The sequence below is a fragment of the Balearica regulorum genome, chromosome 1 (assembly GCF_011004875.1).
Source record: "Balearica regulorum gibbericeps isolate bBalReg1 chromosome 1, bBalReg1.pri, whole genome shotgun sequence".
Lineage (NCBI taxonomy): Eukaryota > Metazoa > Chordata > Aves > Gruiformes > Gruidae > Balearica > Balearica regulorum.
In genome coordinates, this window is record NC_046184.1 from 14,837,633 (window position 1) to 14,860,225 (window position 22,593).

The following is a 22,593-nucleotide window of genomic DNA, read 5'->3' on the forward strand; positions in this document are numbered from 1 at the left end:
CCCAGCTTCAACCTCCTCCCCCCTCAGCGGCACAGGGGGACGGGGAATGGGGGTTACGGTCAGTTCATCACACGCTGCTTCTGCCACTTCTTTGTCCTCAGGGGGAGGACTCCTCTCAACGTTCCCCTGCTCCAACATGGAGTCCCTCTCACGGGAGACAGTCCTTCACGAACTGCTCCAGTGTGGTCTCTTCCATGGGGTTCAGACCTTCAGGAGCAGACTGTTCCAGCGTGGGTCCCCCACGGAGTCACAAGTCCTGCCAGCAAACCTGCTCTGGCGTGGGGTCCCCTCTCCATGGGTCTACCGGTCCGGCCAGGGACTTGCTCCAGCCTGGGCTTCCCACGAGCCACAGCCTCCTTCAGGTGCCTCCACCTGCTCTGGTGTGGGGTCCTCCACGGGCTGCAGGTGGAATCTCTACACCCCCTCATCCTTCCTCCATGGGCTGCAGGGGGACAGCCTGCCTCACCATGATCTTCTCCAGGGGCTGCAGGGGGAATCTCTGCTCCGGTGCCTGGAGCACCTCCTCCCCCTCCTTCTGCACTGACCTTGGTGTCTGCAGAGTTTCTTACATCTTCGCACTTCTCTCTCCAGCTGAAAAAGCTTCCCCCAACTGGTTTGGGTTTTTTTTCCTTCTTAAATATGTTATCACAGAGGTGCTGATTGGCTTGGCCTTGGCCAGTGGTGGGCCCGTCTTGGAGCCGGCTGGCATTGGCTCTGTCAGACACAGGGGAAGCTTCTAGCAGCTTCTCACAGAAGCCACCCCTATAGCCCGCACCCACTACCAAAACCTTGCCACACAAACCCAACACAACCATCCCGTTTTAGAAGGTTACAGCTGAAAATCTTGCAACTCTCATTCCTTCTTCGGTCTCATAATGTATACTTAACATACATTGCCTTTCATTCCACTTGGATGACAAAAATTGGTTACACAGAGAGTTTTGCAACATCTACTCCAGCACTGGAGGAGAATGGTTGGAAGTAAGCAGCCTTAAGTGTTTTCACTGTGTGGTTCTTTCACTAGTACTTCCATGATAGCATTGCTTTGGCTAGCAGCCTTTTTTGTACTTAGAGATTGTTTGTGGATATGCTTATTGTATAGATATTCCTGCTGTGTAAAAGGGAAAAGGCAATTTTTTATGAGTTTTATGCAATTATGTTACATAACTCCATGAAAGAGATAAATTAGTCTTCAGTTGTGTCAACTACTATATGCTGTTCTGATGCCAACATTACCTAACGTGTTCTGTCCTGGCATGTGACTGTTACAGAAGCACAGAAACTGCCATTTTAGATCAAACTGTAATGTCCTTGTGCCTGGTAGCCTGTCTTTAACAGCTGGGTGCAGAAAAAGTATGAATTAAGATGAATAAGCCTTCAAAGGATATATTGTGGGGTTTTTCTTCCCTGAAAGACAAGAGTGCAAGGTGAGCTTTCTGGATTAGGGAACACATTTGGTTTTCCAAAATTGAGGCCTGGTGTGGGATTATTGACTAAAGATTGTTTTTTCTAGGCTTAAATAAAAATGTGGCATCCAGAAATAGTACGGAAGATTTTCTATGTATGTGATTGGATCAGGAGTTGATAATCTTTTATCCATAGGTAGTTCCTCTCTCCTAAGCAACGGACTAATTTCTCAGAAGATACCACAGTGAAAAGTCAACTGCCTGTCCTAGCAGTTAAAGCAAAGCCCCTGCTCTGATGGCAGTCAAAGGACATGTGGTGCGAGCACTTCCATCCTATGGACACCTAAGATAGTTCTACACAAACTCATCTGTACAACAAGCACAGCATAGTGCTGCACAAAGGTGGTGGCTGGCTCCATAAGTTGTAGCCACGTTAGTACAGTGCTGTGCCCAGGCTTGTCATCTCTGCTCCTCACCAGAGCTAATATCCCCGGGCATAGGTCCACACTGATGAGCTGTCTTGCTTACACAGTCTTCTGTACATTAAAGATACCTTATAATATTTAAAATTTACTCAAATGAGTCAAGTTGGATGACTACCTAATTGTAGCTGTCAAGAAGGTGGCTTTTCCCCAGTAATTTCTGGAGAGAGAAAGGTACTTGCAGAGTGATTAATTCAGACAACTTCTGACTTGGGTTCTCCTACAAGTGCCCAGCTAAGCTGTCACATTCAGCTTGTCAACATCATCCAGCCCTGTGAGAAACACATGAAAATCGGTTAGACATGCCACATAAAGCAAGAGATATAGAGAGCTTTCAGTTTAGCTTTGGGTGATATTTAACAAAAATACCCTCTGGTCTTTTCTGTATAAGAAGATTTTTAGCCTGGTTTCCCCTTGAAATGAGGCATATGTGATCATGCTGTCTTTCTATCTGTCACGTCCTTCTCAGAAATTTTATTATTAATCGGTGTACTTCAGTCAGATCTAACAGAAGAGACCCAAATGTCATATCTTCCTGAGAGGTCTGACACTGACTGGTTTGACAAAAGAGTCCCAAATAAGTATATTCACTGGATGAAAACCGGCAATGAGAGCTTGGTGGTTATCGGTTTGACCTTGTGGTTGGCTGGTGACAGCCTACATACTGACAAGTCAATAAATACGCATGGAGTTGAGAACCATTTGCAGCATCTGCTGCTTTTTCATATTGCCAGCAATTAGGGGTTAAGGGAGTAAGGACATATCTTTATGCTTGGAGAATTTGAAGAGGAAGAGACTTGGAGATACTGAGGTTTTGCATCTGAGAGCTGGTGATACAGGACACAAAGCCAGAAAAAGATTGCCTAGTTCTGCTGCTCAAAGAAAAAAACTTAGCCTGTATTTTTAATGTCACCGGATTAAATACTAACCAACATTTTCACTTCACAGCACTTACCTTAGTACTGACACACAAAATAATGATGAACCTACATAGCTGTTTGTAGAGTATTTTCAAATTATCCTCTCACTTATCCGTATGCACATCGTTCATGTTGAATTCTCTGAATCCAGCAACCTTGCAGGACATGATTACTTAAAGCACTGCCCATATACCAATTTCTCAGTTTAACCGGAATGTTAATATTTTGCAAGTTTGAAATGGTTGAACATCAACATGATTTACAGTCTATTTTAATTATCTTGAACAAACAGTTATCATTTCAATTCTGTAACTATGGAAATGAAAAGAATAAGACAGGATGGAAAAATAAATGACAGAATCACCTGCACAGAAATGATAATGGATGGGTTAAATACAGGCCAAGAGAGCAGAACAGTGGAAAGTGCCAAATAGTGACCCAGCTTCCATAAAGATTAATAGTAAGGGCCGTTATTTTACTGGTCAGTTTGAAATGGAATTCCTCATCTGCTTAAAAAATATATATTGCCAGGATATTCCCATTACCATTTTACTTATCTTTTGCCATTCTTGACGAGTACCCTCTTGTTGGCATAATATTTTTTACTGTTTTTCTTTTCTTTTTTCCCATATACCTCCTCCTGGCTACACTTTCTGAGTTTCTGTTACCAGTCTTCTGTCCCATCTCTCCAGCACAGCCTCCTCCCTCAAGACAGCCTCTCACTCCTCCTCCTTCCCGCTCTACCCAGTCCAGTCTCTTTTCCAGCAGCCCACTCACTCTTTGCACTCTCAAAGGCCAAAGGACTTGTCAACAGTTCAGCCTTTCCCTTCCTCACTCAGCACGGTCCTGAACATTTGTTTTTGTAATCTTCTCTATGTAAAGTTAGATAAATTTTAGCAAACAAATGTGATAATATCTTCATGCTCCGCTGAACTATCCTATCATCTTCTTGTTGCCACCCTTATCTTTATTAGCTTTCCCTTCTACCATCTATCTGCCTTGTCTTGGGTAGTAAACTACATGCAGTCCTAGGAAGCAAACTCTTTGAATCAGCAAAAGTATCTTTCCATTTCAATGATCTATGACAAGTAATGTATGTGAGAGTATATTCCATACTGCTAACTACTACATATTTCACAAGCTCTGAATCTGATGAATCAACACCAGGGAAACCCACTATTTTTCATTCCTTCCACAGTGTGTTTAGATTTTACTGTTTAATCAAGTGACACTTAGCTCATTTGAACTGACTTACGTACAATTCTCAGTCTTCAATTCCCGCATTCTAATCAACAGCTTCATAACATGCAGTAAACAGTCATCGCGCTCGATCCTAGCAGCATGCTGCATGTTGAGGCAGCGGTCTTGAATTCAAGGACAAAACTCATTCTGGATACACCCTTGTTGGGCCAGAGACCAATTTTCATTTTTCTTGCAGCCAGGAGGAAGGCTAGTCATGCGGTGCAGTAGATGTGTAAATTTGCTTTTGGGGTTTTTATTAGACAAAGAGCAAACTTGGCACAGGTTTGTATTTTCTGTTCAAAATATAGTACCTGGAGGTAGTTAAATGAATGCTAGAGAAAGCGGCTGTAGCTCAGTAGGCTTTATGAGTTGTAGAACATTTGGGCAAAAGCCTGTTTGAAAAGTGTTAATGCAAGTAAATTTAAGAGTGACTTCTGAAACTGAGTTCATCAGTTATTCCCATTAGAGGTCACAAATTGGAAATACATACCATTCCCCTGAAAACACAGTATGTAGCTGTTTCTTTCCATACAGCATCAACCGAAACATCTGTATGAAAATATTTCAAATTATTTGTAAGGAATACACAGCTCTTTAATTTGTTCAGACTTCTTATAACCTCACAGTATAAGACTAAGATGTCTTGAAGAATAAATTCACCAGATGGATATATCGATGACAGTAGGACATACTTTTATGTGTTAAACTGGAATGACATCATTATGCTGGAATGATGTCAGTGCCAGTAATATGCCACTAAACAACATTTTTAGTTAAGGAACACTAAATCTAAATCTACAGGTTCAATTTACCATTTCAGTAAATGTACATCACACATATATCACAGGCAGAGCTATGAGTGTGCAGGTGTATGGATGCTATAGGCAAAACGCTGCCTGTAGTAATCTGCTTTAGTAGCTGAACATCTCTGTGTGAATTAGAGATGTTGCTTGAATTCCATCTTTAATTTTCTAGTTCTGAATTACAGTCAAAATCATAATGTTGCAGTTAATAACTAGCAGCAGTTTGACAAACTGGATGGCACAATTTGTTGCAGAGATGAATAATTTCTTCCAACTGGAAAACAGAACATCGTTCATAATCTAAAAGAATTGTGTAAAGAAAGTGCATCTTTTAATGGGAAAGTGGCACTGATGTAATGAATATATAATTACATTTTTTAAAGTGATTTCTCAGACTACTCTCAGCAGGGGGACATCTGTTCAGATTGGCATTTATATGCTTTTTATCATTTAGGTCCTGCTCCTGGGGTTTACCTTTGCATTGCTCACAGGCAAAAGTCACTTTTTAGTCATAATTTTCCATTCAAAGAAAACAAGTTTTTATTAGAGGAAAGCTATACTTTTCGAGAATGTAAACTCCAAAAGTGTTAGGAAACTTCGCTATGGTCTCCACATCTGGTGTGACTTACCTCCCTTGCAATTTCAGTGCCTTGTGCTTTAGTGTTTAAAGTTGCTTCAATGTTTGCATGGGATGTGTCTGCGATACCGTGAATGGTTTGGTACTAATTGAAGAGAAAACACATTTATATGAATGACTCTAGGGCAGCAGAGGCAGATCAAAATAAGGAAAATCCAAAGTTCAAAAAAATTTTCACTCCAATTTTGACAATATTTCTGAATTTGGAATTATCAGACAGAGTGCTTTTGCATTTTAAATGCTTGGGCACATCTTATCCAGAAGAAAATAGTCATTTGGGCACCATATCTTAACAAGGCTGAAGAAGAATAGAATAAATCTCACACTAATATACATCCCACTTAACTCCATCAGGGACAAAAACGTTGCAAAAACATGGGGCCAATGCCTGCAGTAATGTTTTTCTTTTCAGACATGCTGCAACAAAACAGTGTTTCTATATTAGAAATATTTGCTTAACCAAATCAAATATTAAAATCTGGTTAAATTTATACCGCTTCCCATGAGCACAGCATGTAAACCTGTCTAACGTGTGAGTATAAGCACGCAGTTTATTACATGGCAAATGATCCCTCAGTTTGTGATGGAAAGCTGTGTGTTGCCTAAATTCCTCTGAGGTGTCTACCTGCAGCTGAAAAGGACTTTGACCAGAAAGAGAAAAACAATTTTTGAGTAAAAGTATCTGAAATATCCCTTGGCTGAATAAGATGAACTGCCATCCTCTATCTCTAAAGCCATTTGTCTTGTAATTCCTTCCAGCCAGATAATTTTTCTATGGCCTGGATTCCGTTAACATTATATTAAATTTATTGCACATTCATTATTCTATTTAAAATATGAGACTTACTCCAGTGTGACTGCACTGTGTGAGATCAGAATTTCTCTATGGTATAAATGGAAACTCACATCCTTTGGAAATTGATAATGCTGAGGGAACTGAAAACTCTAAAGATATAAAGAGAGTTGTATTTCACAAGGCTTAAGTAGGCTTTACTTTTAATCCTTTTTTAAAAAATAGACATGCTGAACAATTATTCATTCAGAAACGGTAAACCTTCAAAAAAGACAAAGCTGTAAGGTAAGAACTACAAATGAAATAAGGGCAAAATCCCTTCTAATATGATTACAGTTACACATTAGGATATTCATGATCTATCAAGAACATCCGAACCCTGGCTCATCTATACGCAGTTTGTTTAACGGAGCAGAGATAACATATTTAACACAGCTGGAGCCAAAGTATTTATTTTCTTTTACAATGGTAAATGTCTGTCTTTGCTGTCTGACTTATTATTTCTACAGCAAGGGAAAATAAATCCCTAGACCATGGAGTGGGAGACAGAAAAGAGGAATGACAAAACCTCTTAGGCTGATGAGTAAGTTTCTAATTAAAGACAGAGTTGTTGGTAGTGCTTGGGTACTCTGGCCTTCCTCACCCAGAGTTAGCACTTTATGGCTTTCTTCATGGCACTTCATGCAGTTTGGATTTACACTGCAGAAACATTATGTTAGACAGACCAGAACAAAAAATTCAGAATCACTAGTTCAGAAAAAAAAATCACAATATAACGTGGAAGAAAATGAAAGTATCTTCCAATTTGCTGGCACGTGTATAGTACTTCAAAAAGTCCCACTAATTTAAAAATCACTTGTGACTTGCTTCAGATAATATGCAGGAATATATTCCAGTTCATCGTCTTTTTCTTGACCAAAATTTAATTCTGTCCCAGACATAGTCAGAGCTGTGTTAGTCCCTTATTTGTTCAAGTGCCGGCGTTAATAAAACCAGGGGAGATGCACAGGGCAGGATTCAGCTGCAAATTAATACTTGAATTTAGATGCCTGTACATGGAGGGCTACGTGCACACTCAGTGTCCAGTAATTCCCAGTATAGTTACTGGAGATGTAGTCAATACACTCAGTGGAACCTGGAGAGCTATTCAGCTTACCTGGAAGCAGGCACGTACAATTGATGAGTGAATTGCCACCTAGGCTCCGCTGACTGTATTGACCACATCTCCACGGACTACAGTTGGAGTGTAAACAGTTCAATTTAGCTGTCTTAATCTCTGTGTACATTGCCGACTGGAATGCTGGTTGTTCTTACTCATGTCAGAATGGATTACTGAACGGAGCTAAAAAAATCCTGAATTATGTCGATGTTATTTGGTAATATTATGAGCAAGAACCTCTTACATAGCTGTGGAGTTTGGCTGCTTAACCAGACCTGCCTGAGTGTTCGAAGCACCCAAAACTGATGTGCTTGAAATCACCAGTTGCAATTGTATATCTTTTCATACCTAATTTCCCATGAGTTTTTAAAGAGCCAGAGGACCATAGCAATCATCTACATTGAGTCTCTGCTGAATACAGATACCTACTGTGTCAGCAGATCAAGGGCAAAGATTTAAAGGCATGGTTCCCCCTAGTTGCTCCCCTTAATGCTACTAGATACGGATCCACTCCAGGTCATGGACTAAGGAGGACTCACGCAGCTGCACAGCCCTGTACCTCCCACCAAAGGCTATGGCTGTAGCCAACCCTCCACGTATGGAACAAATACATCTCAAAAGTTTTTAGTCCCTCTGCACTGGTTTGGGGAGGGCTCGAGAGGGGGAATGGATAAGCTCATATTAGAGCCTTTGAAGCTCTAGTGTTCAAGACAAAGATTGTATTTCTGCAGCTTGAACCTGGATGCTGAAATACCAAAATTATCCTACATGTCCCCGTGAATAACTGTTCACTTTGAATATTTTTGAGTGAAGAGAGCTAAAAAAATTGTATCTTGTAACAATTTTTATATGAAGTTGATAAACTCCCTATTTGTTCATAATGTGTGCAGAGGGACTGACCCTGGTGCTGTTTAATCAATTTTGCACTTGACTTCAGTAGAAGCAGAGATGGGCCCATAGCAAATGCACGTCTACGGGAAATTACACCCAGGTGCTTTTCAATGAAATGTTTATCCAATTTAAAAGAAATTCCTTATTTCTTTATTTTGACAGACAGTACTGTCAGTACTTGTCCGGCTTGTACGTGTTGCCTTTCTCTACAGTGTATTTACATAGAAAAATCTAAACTCAGTTGCAGCTTTTGATGTTGAAGGAGGTGTTTACACACAGCTTTACTAAGTGTCTTCCCAGCCAAACGTACTGGAGTGTCACACTGTGAAGCACAGTCAGAGTAGTTAATGTTACCTGGAGTGCATAGGGGAAAGAATGGTTTGACGATATTCATGCTTGCAGCTTTTCAGGTCTCGTGCATATGTATTTACAAACTTTAGATATCTTGCATATATTTCATCAGTGGCAGCCATAATATAAATCTTCCCTGAGCAAATTATGCAATATTATCTACATACTAAGTAAAATGTACTGATACATCTGAAAGTGTTGCCTGGAGTTTGAAGCTGTTACAAGCATTATGATCCTAGACACTATTATTAACCTATCAGGGTGTTTAAATATGTCAAATTAGAAGTCTGACAGCAGAAGGCTGGTTAACATTGCAGAAAGGAAAAAGACATGTGTTCAAACATTCCTCCTTACATAAAAGCCTTAGAAACAGTGTTATGTATGGGGCCTGAAATTAGTCTGCTCAGGTCTGGTGTGTTTTAAAAGAACGATGAGTGAATTTCATGCGTTTGAAAGTGAAGCTCTGATAACACTGTTCTTGATTCCTGTCCTGCAAACCACCCCTGCGTGTGCTGGCACCAGCACGCTTGCACCAGCAGGTCACCACGGCAGTGCCAGGAGGGTCTGCCCACCCCAAGAAGGGGCTGTGCTTCCAGGGCTGGTTTTTCCAGGGCATGGCTGAAGCGTGGCCTTCAGATGCTGTGTCTGCGCTGGATCCAGAATGTTTCCTACCATAAATGTCAGGGTTTGGGGTGCAAGAACATGTTGCCCTGAATGTTTCCCTTTCTATGCAAGGGTGAGGTTTAGGAACAAGATGTAGTACATAGAGCAGACCCTACAATGTGACTGCCAGGTCCTACTGCCTGGAGCAGGAATGATGCTAACAGTGTCAGAAGTGCTCTGCTGCTTGTGGTCAGCATCTGGGCTGAACATTTAGTTCACAGGTCTCTGTGGCTGTGGGAGCCCAGGCTGGGCACAGGCTCCCGTGTGCATTGGCCTCAGTGCAGATCCCAGCAGAAGGCTGAAGTGGTAGATTTGTTTTAATTTACTTTTAATTATTTTATCTGCATACCACCCTTCAGGTGTCCTTTCAATAGTTCTTTTTAAGAAAATGTCAAAATCTTTCACATTGAGGTAACTATTTAAAAACATTGTGAGCTTCATAGTGAAATCATGAGAGCTGACAGCACTGATACATAGCGTGCTTGAAATGAATGCTGCTGTCAGGCCCTGAAGTGCTATCGCACAGCGTTCCCACGCGCTGGGGCGGTCAGCCAGAGGCGACGTTTGAAGACGACGTGATTTTTATCCAGCAGAAGCAAATACATGGTTTCTCTCATGCTCTAAGAAAAACATTTCACTTACTAATGTGTCTCTCAGAATTTGTGACTGCTGCATCAGCAGAGATAAAATGCAGCAATCGTGGACTAAAATATTGCATCTTGTGTAACACGGTTTGGGATAGCAAATTTACTAATTTTTCTTTTCTATGTATCTTGGGAGATGCAAATACTCAACAGCATCTGAGTTTGCAAACCTTTACTGTGACTGTTCAGAAGAGCAAATGGAGCACTGGGACCTTACAAAGTTCAAATATTTCCTTCAGAATTGGGCCTACAGCTGTAATCTGTGAACACTCGAGCTTGGGGAAAAAAGACAACTTTAAACCCTGGCAATTTGACTTTGAATTCAAGCGTAATGAGGCTGAACAAAAAAACCCCAGATTTGAGGAACAGCAAGTAAAAGGCATAAAAACTACTAATCCTTCTGGAAGAAACATCAGAAGGAGGAAATCTGCCAGAAGTCCAGGAAGATGATCAAAGTATAAAGTCTCTGAGAAGTCACTGATAAAAGTCTCAGAGAAGACAGGGGTATTCCAGGAAAAGAATCTAAAATAAGTCTTCTGTACACACAGTTACTTTGGAGGAGTTTGGGGAGGTTCCCACACTGGAAATCTTCCTTCCAGGAGACTTATCAGATGCTCTTTTTCAAACTGGAGATAGCAAAGTTCATGGAATAAATACACAAAATGAATGATGGCGTATCGGAAGGATCAACAGGAACAGATAGACCAAAGAGTTTTAAAGGAATTTAAGGATGAAGTATTTGAGGTTTCAACAGCAGTGTCTAACCTCTTGTTTAAAATTGCCTTGGTACCAGAGGCTGGGAGATAGATAATTTGATCCCAGTTTTCAAAGGGTTCAGAGGAGAAAGAAGGAGCTGCAGAACAGTAAGTTGATGGCTCATGGTAGAAATTCTGAATTTGCAGTCACGTTGGAAAACATGACATAAAAACTGGGAACAGTCAGCATGGATCTTAGAAACTGAAATTATGATTCAGTAGAGTAGCTCTGAAAATGCTCGGACAGGAGCAGCAGAGAGAGCAGAGACAGCAAACCTCTCGCGTCCCAGGACAGACTGGAGAGGCCAGGACAATGATACGGAGAGAAACAGCTGACCTAGTGCACCTGGATCTATATTGTTATGTTCTTCTGAGCTTTTCGATTACACTGTCTCCCTCGGTTATCCACACACAGATATGTGGAGGACCAGATCAGTAGAGATACTTGGATTACCCATTCCAGCTGAATTTCAAAGGAGCTAAAACAGTCAAATAGTGGTAGGCACCTAAATAATATATACTCATTTACTGTCAAAAGAAATTCTTTTCCTTTAAAAACCAGCATCAGCAGTGGCATTTATTCAAATGGAAGCGTACAGACTTTATCTCCAAGTGATATAGAGTCTATTACTGAGAAGTTACGTATCAGCAAAGGGCTGTTGCTTCGTAGAGGTTAGATGCATTATTGCAAGTGACAGGGCTGTGACAACACAGCACTCCTGCCTGCCAGCGCTGGAAGAGGGATGTCCCTGCGGGACCCCTTCTCGCCATCGAGGTGAGTGAGCCAGTGAGTTGCCTCTTGGTTCATGCACTAATATTTTGAAACAAAAAGAATTAAAATGCGATGTTAACAGAAAGTATTACAGAAGTCTTTAGCTCTTATATTTGTTACTGGTTTGTGAGGATTTTGATGCATTAATAATACAAACTAAGGATGGTTTGTATGCCCCAAATGTATAGGCATGTTAAGAATTCAGATACAGATAACACCCTGCAAACTCTAAGTAAAGCCAGTTAAACCCAGGTCCCAACAGGAAGATTTGAGCTTTTGAAAAAATTCGCAGCTGCAGCTCACTGGAAAGGGAAGGCAGGAACGTGTGCAATAACTGTGGAAGCCGTGGAGCTGCAACCAGCCAATGCTCCTACCTGCCTAATTCAATATAAGGGCACATTACAACTGAACTCATTGTCTTATCGTGCAGTTTCGGATTAAAATCAAGTACTCCTGCAATGCTCTATGGGATACCAGCACTCCTCCCGGGAAATCTCAGGAGAAATTTCCACCGTAGAGATGGGGTCAGTCAACTTCAGCCGTCTGGACAGCAATCAGGTGAAGGCTCGTCTGTCAATCTTGTGATTAAATGGACAGTTATTCACAGACAGCACTGGTTTGGTACCGATGTGCCTGCACAGGGATGGTCCTGACTTGTTGAGTTTAAATCACAGTGTTTTAGCTGGGTGGCATCCATGAGACACAAATTAATCGAGTCTTTAGCAGGCATTCCTTCACGCTGAAGGCTGCATGGCTGTCTTCACCTTCATAGATAAGATACAGGTACCCAAAATCTTTAATAGTGGCACACATCTCTGAAAGAGAGGTTTTTTCCACTTCCCCAGTTCAGACAAATATGTTGGAAAATGTTGAATCGTGGATATCATCTGTCTGTTGTGTTGTAGACAATGCATAAAGCCCATCCGTCGTGTGCTGTGTGGAAAGAGGGCTGGCAGGAAGAAAAAATATCCTGAGCAACAGATGGTAGGTGACGCGATAACTGTCTGAGCAGTGATAACCTAAATCTAATTAGTTTCCTAATAAAGATTAAGAGGACACCAAAGGTGTGAGAGAAGGTGAAGAAGAAACCTGTAATCGATAAAACAAATATAAGAGGATGAAAAACATGCTGATGGATAAGAGGAGGGAACTCACAAGAAAAATTACTGCATGTCTTGTCAATATGAAAACAAAATAGTGAGACCTTGCATCAGCGAACATGTACAGAACAAGAAAAAACAGGCTATGTGGCAGAATTATAAACCATTTTATGGATAACTGAGTGACCAGGAAGGGTCAGCAAGTTAAGCAAAAGTGGTAAGAATAATTTTAAAAGTATATAGGCATTTGATAAGAATGAATGGTGTAACTGTTCAAACACAGTTGGAGGTCACCAAGTTTCTGCTGGGGCTGTGAGAAATGGAAAGATAAGTGAAAGGAGAGGCTAAGGGATATCTAAATGAAATTTTTGCCCCAAGCCATGTCAGCAGTAGAAACTGTTAAGAGGACAATTTCTAGCCTTGCCCTTTCCCCAGGAGCTGTGGACATGTAGCTCCCCTTGCCATGCCATTTTTTTCAAGAGAGCTGTCTCAGCAAAACTCCTGCAGCTGCATCGGCACCCTGTGAAACCAGCGCTTCTGATTAGCTTAAATCTCTGCAGTTGCATCAACTGGGCTCTCCTCTCTCTTTTATGTTTGGGACAGATGATCTGTTTTATGCAGCTCCTGTAACTGCCACAGCATCTGCTTCTGCAGCACGGAGAAGGGGAGCATGCAGAAGGCGCAGAGCACGGACATTGCCAACTTGCTACAGGCATTTGCTTCCCAGCTGCAAGTGCTGGAGTGGAGCACGTGTTTATGAACCAAGCCTCAGCAGGTGGGACCAGGCCAGGGGCCACATCTGGAAGGCTCAGCAGGAGGTGCAGAGCATTTATTTGTGTATGGAAAGTGGCGTTTCTTTCTTGAGCCATACACTGGCAAACTTGGCAAGAAAAATCAATTGCAGATAAACCTCAGATTACATCTTTTCTACCTCTGATGAAAATGCACTTTATTTTCAAGGGATTCTCAAAACCAGAGCACTTACAGTTTTTCTCAGAAATGTTTTTGGGTTGTGTTCAGTTGGTAGAGTTCACAACGATCAACCTGAATATTTGAAATGTTCCCACTGACCTGCTGCACTCTTTATTGGCAAAAAAAGTTTCACACAAAATGTTTTACTCAGTACAGCCAAAAATGCGAGTTACTTTGATACTGGTAAGAGGGAAGGCATCAGCTGGCAGACCTGGCTGGCAAAGGATGTAGGGGCAGCAAAGCTATATTGAGAGAAGCTGAAATCCAAGTAAGTGAGGCCATTAGTGGGTCTTTCTGCACAAGACCGTGAGTGTGGCATTGCATAGGATCTACAGAAAGGATCTGCTCACTGTCAGACCAGGTTGGTTAGATTCAATAAGAATGATTACATTTCTTAGATTTGTTTCTGGCTGGCTACAAGGATATTATTACAGACATAATAGTTTGTTTATCCAGAAAGAAAAGACTACCTTTTTTTTTATTGTTGGTAAAATAAGGCTAATTATTTGCCCTGCTTACCATAGCCCTGCTAGGCAGAAGCAAGGTATCCCCAAGCTGATACAGGGACATCACAGGAGTTCCAGCATCATGCAAGGGAAAGCTCCAAAGAACCAGTCCTTAATTGTACCTTTTAACTAATTCTGCCTTTTAACTAATTCATGCATTTATTTTCAGGAGTACATAAGTTAACATATGACAACATAATTCTTGGATACACAAATTACTTCCACCAAATTTATATCAGCACTTTATTATCTTGTTCCCATGGTTACACTATTAGTACAATTTAACATGGCACTTTCTTGCTAACCAAAAATAATTCTAGCAATGAACCCAAATAAAAATACTTTGTTGTTATTGTCCAGTTTAACCACTGGGCAAGGTCAGTATTACTTTTCTGGTCAATGAGGTAGCTCTTCTACATCAATATACCCACAGCTGAGTTTACTTTCATCTGGCACTGTTAGATGTACATTCTTCTGCTCTCAGGTTTCTGCAAAGCTGGAAAGAGTCCCATCTGCACAAAGTCAAGAAGCTTAACGCAGTGGATTTCTTCAATTGTTGTATGTCATTAGTTACCATTCAAACTGGGATTCCACTCCACATACACAGATGCGTCAACGGGAAACTTTCACGTTAATGGATGCATTTGTGAACCCGCATAGATGTTGCGTAGGCATGAATGTGCCTCTCCAGAATGCTCTGGAGATGTTCATTTTTTAAAAGGCAGCATTGCAAAAAGAATGGTTCTTCAGAGCAGCATGGTTGGAGTGGGGAGGGTAGCAGTACCAGTTGTGCTCCAAGGAGCCCAAGATGCTCTTTGCATCTGTGGCTCAGTCTGCCTCTCAGACTTCATCAAGAATAAAGTTCACTGTTGACTGAGCAGTTACATGGATGAATGCTAAATGTGGGTCTCATTAGTCTGAAAGCATTTTGAACTAGTCATGTTTTGATTGTGAATCAAATATTTATATTGTTATGGCTGTACGGTATATCTTTATGTTTTACTCGTGAAACAAGATGGGAAACATTATTCTCATAGCAGAACGGCTAAGAGAAAAGACTGATTTTGAGGGGCTCAACAGGTGCTTTTGAGGTGATGAGCAGCTGAGTGTCTCACCAGCAGACCTCTCCATACGCTTTGAGTTAATCTGTGCTATTCCTGAATAGACCATACTTGCCTTGCCTGGGTATTGTAAGCAAACTGTTAGCATATATTTGTGAACCTGCTGGACTTACTCAGGGACCCTGAGATGTCAAATGCCACTTTTCAAGGACAAACATTACACGATATTTTAAACCATGCAAAAATAAAAGTGCAAAGTGTTGGCTGCTATTCCCACGTGAATTACAGGTTGTCTCTGCAATCTTTATTTTTCTCTTGGGCTTAATGAGAGACAAATTGTGACATGGTATTGTGTCTTCAATCCCAAAAAGACAGAGTCATAGAATCATAGAATGATAGAATCCATGCAGAATGACTGCTACTGTACAGATTTAAGGAAGTTTGATTTTACAGTCTCTGTATTTGATATCTCAGGAGTTGCATAACATCTTGGTGCATTCCTGTGCATTTCTGGAGTCCCTGTGTTTCCTCTGGATTAAGCACTCCAACCTCTCCTTTCCTTTATAGAATCTGAACTTGGACTTTTGGAGGGAATTACAGAACCTATTTTCTATATGTCCATGTCTTCACTGTCATGGCCAGGGAGTTTGTCAGCAGATTGAAGAAGATCCCTCCCCAAACTAAAGTTTTCCAAAGAAACTGTTACAGCTTCTGAAGTAAATTGAATTTACTTCCAATACATTTGTTTGGAATAGGTCAGAAGCTCTCAGCCCCGTCACTTTGTAGTACCAATTCCCAATGCAAATAGTCCTGTGAGACCGAGAAATGAATTCACAGGTGCCACTGGTAACAGAGGTAGGAATAATGCATTAAAGATTGCTAACTTACTATAGCCAGTGGTAATTGTAATGGGCTGAGGTCTTGAAGTTTATATGTCCTCTAAACATTTATTTATAAAAATCAAGTAGTCTGAATGACAAGACACTGGATTGCTCACAAGGCGGACCTTACATTTTCTGTACATTTGTTCAAATGCTCAGATATCTCTTACGCTGTATTTTAAGTGCTTGCAATGTAGTGATAGAAATGCTTGCTGATGCATTCAGGAACATTTTGAGTTGCTTGTGGAATTTCTTCTCTTTTTTGCTGGTACCCACCAACAGAGTTAAACTAAGCCAACTACTTCAGAAAACAATTTGATTATACATGTTTTCAGCCATTATTTATTTATTTATACAGAGAGTACTGGAAAAATGACATGGGGCTCCAGGGCTTTTTGAAAGCAGGCATAGTTACTGCAAATCCAGTTAAGCTCCTCTTTCCTCTGGCTCACCTCTGGATCCAGTTGGGTTAGAGTCCTCTTACTCCCTTTGGAAAGGGCACATCTTCTGGTTCATCCTTCTTAATGAGCTGCTGGGCAGCACACACTTCTGGGGTTTCACAGGCCACCTAGCAACGTTCGTATCCAACTTCGCAGGTACCCAGCTTTTCTGGCAGCCCGTATCAGTCTCATTGGTCTTCGGTGGGACTGTCAGATTTTCCCTTTGCCTTGCTTTGCTGCTTTGCCTTACATTATTCCAGTCCTTTCAATGTCTGAACAGACATCTTAATTTCTAAGACAGAAATCACCAGCAGTGGTATATTAATAGGCATATGCTAGAAATTTTAAATGGAGGCAGACCTACTTTCTGTGACTTCTGGGCATCAGCACTGAAAACCAGCACCAGAGTGGTTATTTGCTGTGTTGGAAGTACTGAGGATTACTTTACCTCAGAGGCATTGCAGCACTAGAACAGTACACGTGCAGGACTTACAAAAATGTTCAAAAAGGTATTACAACTTGATGTTATAAACCTAGACAGGACTTGGAATTGCATGTGCGTGCACACAAGGATTTGCTGACAACTATACTGGTAAACTTTGCTGCATAGTGCAAATCTTGGGGTTAACCAGCAAGATTACACAAAACAAAAGCACAGAAATATATTTCTGTAGAAGGGAGAAGACATTCCAAAATTAACCCTTCCAGTTAGGAATCAATGGGAGAATCAGGATTACCAAAGCACCAAGGCAAGGAGCGTTGCAGTTATACTGAACAAAATGGGACATATTATTGATCAGACAGACTTGATAGCGAATGGAAGATGAGATGTGCTTGCCAATGTAGATATAATAAAATATTCACAAAATTAATGCGAATTTCTTCCACATTTTTTCAAAGATTTTAAATTTTCTCAACTCTGGCTTGTGAAAAGCAATGAACTCAGGAGGCTCAGCAATCTCATAGGCTTGACCCTAGGTAACAGGGTAGTCTTGCCTTTAACAGGAAAAACACAAGAGAGAAAAACGTCACCAGTGTTACTGGTCTCATTCTCCAGGGCGCTCTCCCACCACACAAAGCTCAGATGCTCAGTGGGAGAGACATTGCCACCCCTGATACCTCTGCTGCTGTTAGCTTCAGTGGGACATCAGCTCCTGAAAGGCAGTGAAGTCTCACTGCTAAATGTCAACTTTAATGAAGAAGCAATGCAGCCGAGCGGTCTCGGGGCCTATTGTCCATTTCTCTTTTCTTCTGAGCAAAGCTGTTAGGAGATCAGGAAGAGCTGTAGCAGAGATAAGTGAAGAATAGCACATGACAAACTCTGCAGGCATAAAGACGTATGCATGCGCCTCAGAGTCATTGAAAGGAACTATGCAAAAGTCGATGCCTTTATCATCCGCTCAGAACTTATCTTGCCTCTGTGCCAGTCCATTTGCAATATTGACTAGCGCTGCTTTGGAGATCAGATTTAAATGATTGTAATGACTTTAGTTAAACCTTAGCATTTCGAGCTCAAGAACAAGATTGCATCCTTCTGCTTCCTCTCTTTTCAGAGGAGGCTGTCCCATACTGCTGCCTCCCAGCTGCCTGTCTCCTCCACATATTAAGGTCCTCCCCTCTGCAGATCTTTAGCTTTGCATTACCCCCTTCCACTTGCCTGCAGCGTAAAGGTGCTCCAAAACCTGTCTCACTTCTTTCCTATCATACAAACCACTCTGAGGTAGAAGCATGGGTCCCCTCATTCAGAGGAGCAGGGTGCAGGCGGGCTTTGGGAAGGCTGCTGATTTTAAAAAGGGGAATGAAACCAGTCTGGAGCTAGATATTCCTATACAGTGCTAGGTAGGGCCCCCTGGCAGAGTACATTGAGGGATCCCCAGCCCTGAGGAAACTGGTGAACGTTGAACAGATTTTAGTACTTGGAGGATGAGCCAGCATCTCAGAGAGGGTGAGTAAGGAGAGCATGGCATTTAGTCAACTGCAGGTAATTTCTAGCAAAACATTAATGCTTTACAAAAGACAAGAGGGACAAGAGCCTTCCCCTCTCTCCCGCAATGCACTCAATTACTTCTTTTTTCCTTGCTCATGAGAATGTTTCCTTGTGCGTCACATCATTTTTCTACTTCACTTCAGTCACTTCCTCTGAAACTTCACTTTCTCCCCTAAAGTACATGGGGAACTCAAAGCTCCAAGTGAAGGTAAAGGAAATGGGACTGTCAACAAACAGGGGATTGAATGCCTATAGATTGTAGATCTTAAAACACTTCTTATTTCAACATTAAATCACATTTCCTTATCATGATGCATTGTATTCTGGGAATCATAGCCATGCTTTGGCAAAGATCATAGCAGTGACCATGAACCTGCATCTCAGCTTACAGTGGAGAAATCTCACCAGTGGCTATTTATCTTATCCACTGCCAAAAAACTTCTTGAATCTCTCAATTAGTTTCCATAGGAGAGATTTCTTTGGCTGGCCAGTGACCAAGAGCAGGCACAGGCATCTGCCCGGCAGCTGTTTGTACTGTAGGTGTTTCACTGCTCCCCATCTGCTACACAGGGTGCTGCGTCAGCATTCTGTGCCAGCACTGCAGGGGGGGCAGGGGGCGCAAAAATTGAGGAGAGGCTCAGCATATTTAAGAAAACTCCCCACCCCACCCCGCTTCCTTTTATTTCATTGCCTCTTGTGTTTTTATCCTTCATGTTATTTTCATGTTCTTTTCATGGCATGACAGCCAGCGAAGCAGAGGTCAGATAACAATTGGTTGAATTCTTGGTGGCTATTTTGAAGTCACTCAGTTGTTGACCACTGACCCGTGCTATTTCATGTGCTGGATGGGTGAGTTGCCCCATTTTCCAATCATGACTGTCAAATGCCCTGAAGTGATCATGTAAATAAAACTGTGAATACGACCAGGATGTAATACCAGATGTTTCTCTGAAGCAGTAATCTGTGGGGGCTGATTCTTTAATGCGTTACTAATATGCTATTGCTGTTAGTGTGCTCCATGGCACATACCAGGTGAGACGCAGACAAACCCCTGCAGTCGAGGGTTGCAGTAGTGTGAACAGAGTTCGGTAACAGTGTAGGGAAGCCTTGATGCTTGTGAACTCAATGGATACGCAATGTAAGCTGAACTGGTTTCACAGAGTGCAACCATAGGAGGAGGAACAGTCAGCAAGAGGCTTTGCTGATTACAATACAGGGCAGGGTATATCCAGGCAGAGAGTTTTGCTAAATTTATGGTCAAAGGAAAACAAATCTGAAGCTTTTCAGCAAAATGGCCGTAGTGCTCAAGCCTGGAGTTTGCCTTCAGTGCTGCTCCTGCCCTAAGGCTCAGACGGGTGCCGGTTGTGTTGTTCTTGCGTACAGCTCTGCAGCTACTGCAAAGCTCATATGCTGAGAAAAGTGACGAGCCTGGGGTTCTGATGTCTGAAGATACATGGTGTAAGACCTTTAACTTCTTGCAGTTATCTTAAAAGCCCAAAGTAGCTGAATTTAGCCTTACAGAGAAACACATCCTAATAATTTTTTAATACACTGATCAAACTCCATCTTTAATAACTATTTAACAGCATCAACTTGGACAACTTAAAACTTTTCGGCCTTGGCTACAGCTGCTGAGCCTGTGCCAGCACTTCTCCCCTGACAACTCAAAACTGCCTTCTCCTTTACAGCCTAAGTGTATTCCTGGATGGTTTATATCTGTTTGTTCAGTTGCCAAGACTGCCCTTCCCCCTCTCTGGGATCCATTCTCTTGTGTTTATGCAGAGCAATCTTAAAGTTCGTCAATGCACCAACACCATAAGGAATGCAGATCTTTTTTCTAGGCAACACTACATGGTTTTTTAGAGGTTTTCATCTCCTTTTTTTGCAAGTACTTACTGGCTTCAAAGTTGTTCGTTTTCAGGAGCAAAAGACTGAAACAGTGGTGTTTATCATGGACTCTGCTATAGACTTATTTGTAGAAATTCCCTTTTTGTATGAGTATCTCTTGCTTCTGCATCTTGGTTCTACCTCAGAAGCCTGCAGAACTTTGCTGTGTTTACCCTGAAAACAGTGGCTGGTGGCTCCCAGACTTCCCCACTCACGAGCATGTTTAGATTTGCTTGCAATTGCAGTAGCTCTAGAAACAAGCTGGAGTCATGCATTTCCCAAGTACAAAACCAGGCTGTTGTAGCTGCTTGATGTTTGGCAGAGAAGTCAGGGCAACTTGGATGAGGACTGGCAAAAAAGAAAATCACTTTATGCCTCTCCTCTTTCTTTGCTGTGACATTTTCAAACCTTTAATAAAGAAAGGGCAAATTTCTATAAAGACTACAGTGAGAGAGCCCAATAATGAGGTCCTTCTTTGCCTCTTACCCCCATTTATTCTGCTAAATTTTCTTCTGAGTTTGATATAGACAACACTATTTTTGATCTTAGCTTTCTGTAGTTCCATCTAGCTTTTAATTCTTTGGCTGCTATTCCCCTTAGATAATCCTTCTTTTTCTCTCTCAGCCTCCTCATAAGAACACAGGCCTGGAAAAGACCTACTAAATCATTAAATCTAGTCCCCTTATCATGGGCAGTTACAGAATCATGCAATACCTTTTCCTAAAGTACCACATTACATCTTGCTCCAATTAACTGGCTGTTCCAAACTTCACTCTTCTAAAGATTAGAAACCACCAGCACCGGATGGCTCTAGTGCTTACATTATGCTGAAAAAACTTTTCCTGATACTGCCAGCGCTCAAGTTTACCTTTTTCATGGGTGCATTTTACTGGTGACTCATGGTCCTCCAACAACTGATCAACATACTCACATGTTTTCTCTTCTTCACCATTTGTCCCAATAGTCTTCTGCATTGATGGTGCCTCCCATCAGTGGAGTGCCACTCTTGCCAAAGCTCCTAATAAAAACATTAAGTGATTGACACCCAGAGTGATCCTTGAGATGCCCAACATGTATGCTCACAGTAGCTCAAGATTCCCTTCAAGCAAAAAATGCCAGCTTCCCATGAACAAGTACCAAAAGCACCTTAAATTCTCATGCTAAACTCTGTCTTCTCCAGGTTAATAAATGTTTCTATATGACACAGTATCAAATGCTTTCTAAAGAGCATGTTACTTAGCTTTCTTTTCTAAAGTGACTAGTTCCTAGCTGTCAGATAGAACCATGCTAACGTCACCCCACTTTTTTTTCCATGTCTTTAATTCTTCTTTCCTTCAATAATTGTTCAAATAACTGAGGTCAAACTGATGAATGTTTGCTCCAATTACTTTAAAATTCTCAATTTTACTTTGTTTTCTAAAAATTAGGTAGCACATGTGCTGTTCTTCAATATCTCACCAATAAATGTGTTTTAAAAAACCTTCTTGCCAGCTTTGCAGTTCAGTGTGTTGGTTATTTCAGTATTTGGGGTTGAAGGGTCCATTCCTCCAGCTTGAGCACATTATGATCATTTTAGTTTCGCTATGGGCTTGGAGACAGAAGTTCTCATTTCCAAATTCTCATGCCCATCAGCTTCCAGGGCATCGTCCTCCTGCTCTCTATCTTCCTCCTCATTGAAAAATGTGGCAAAGAATTAGTTCCTAGCCCCATCCTCACTCCATTTCTGCTTTTCTTCTTTCTTTGTTAACCTAATTGAAGACTATTTGAGTTTTTGTTTTAATTTCTCTTGAAAGATTTAAACAGCTTGACTTTTGGCAAGCTTTTAGACCTGCATTATCTAACCTCAAAAATGTGTCTTTCTTTGCTAACTAGTCCCTTTTCTTTCCATTTCTAAGGTCTGTCCTCACATCTTTTCTTCTTTCCTTTTTCCAAAGCTTTTTAGGGGGATAGGTAATGAGGGTAGAAGGAAACAGAGTTTGCTACTCATTCAGATAGAGCTGAAAGTACCTCTGGAATTTTATTCCTCAAGATACTTCAGAAAATTTACATCTTTGTCTGAAAGAAATTCAAGGCATTCCCCTCAATTAAGTATGGACCTCTTCAGACTAGTTAACTTGTTAGCTAGTTTCTTTAGCTTATCAAAATTTGTTCCTCTGAAATATGCTTTTTTTAAACCCAGTTTCAGGATCATTTTTATTCATATTCTCATTTTATTTAAATTGAATTGACTCATGGTCACTG

The 22,593-nt window shown here is 41.3% G+C and overlaps 1 protein-coding gene across 3 annotated transcripts in view; it reads left to right on the top strand.

Moving 5' to 3' along the window:
- The window catches only part of LHFPL3 (LHFPL tetraspan subfamily member 3), a 259,508-nt gene that overhangs the window by 149,326 nt on the left and 87,589 nt on the right, over positions 1-22,593 (top strand). The gene's annotated exons all lie outside the window — the stretch shown is intronic.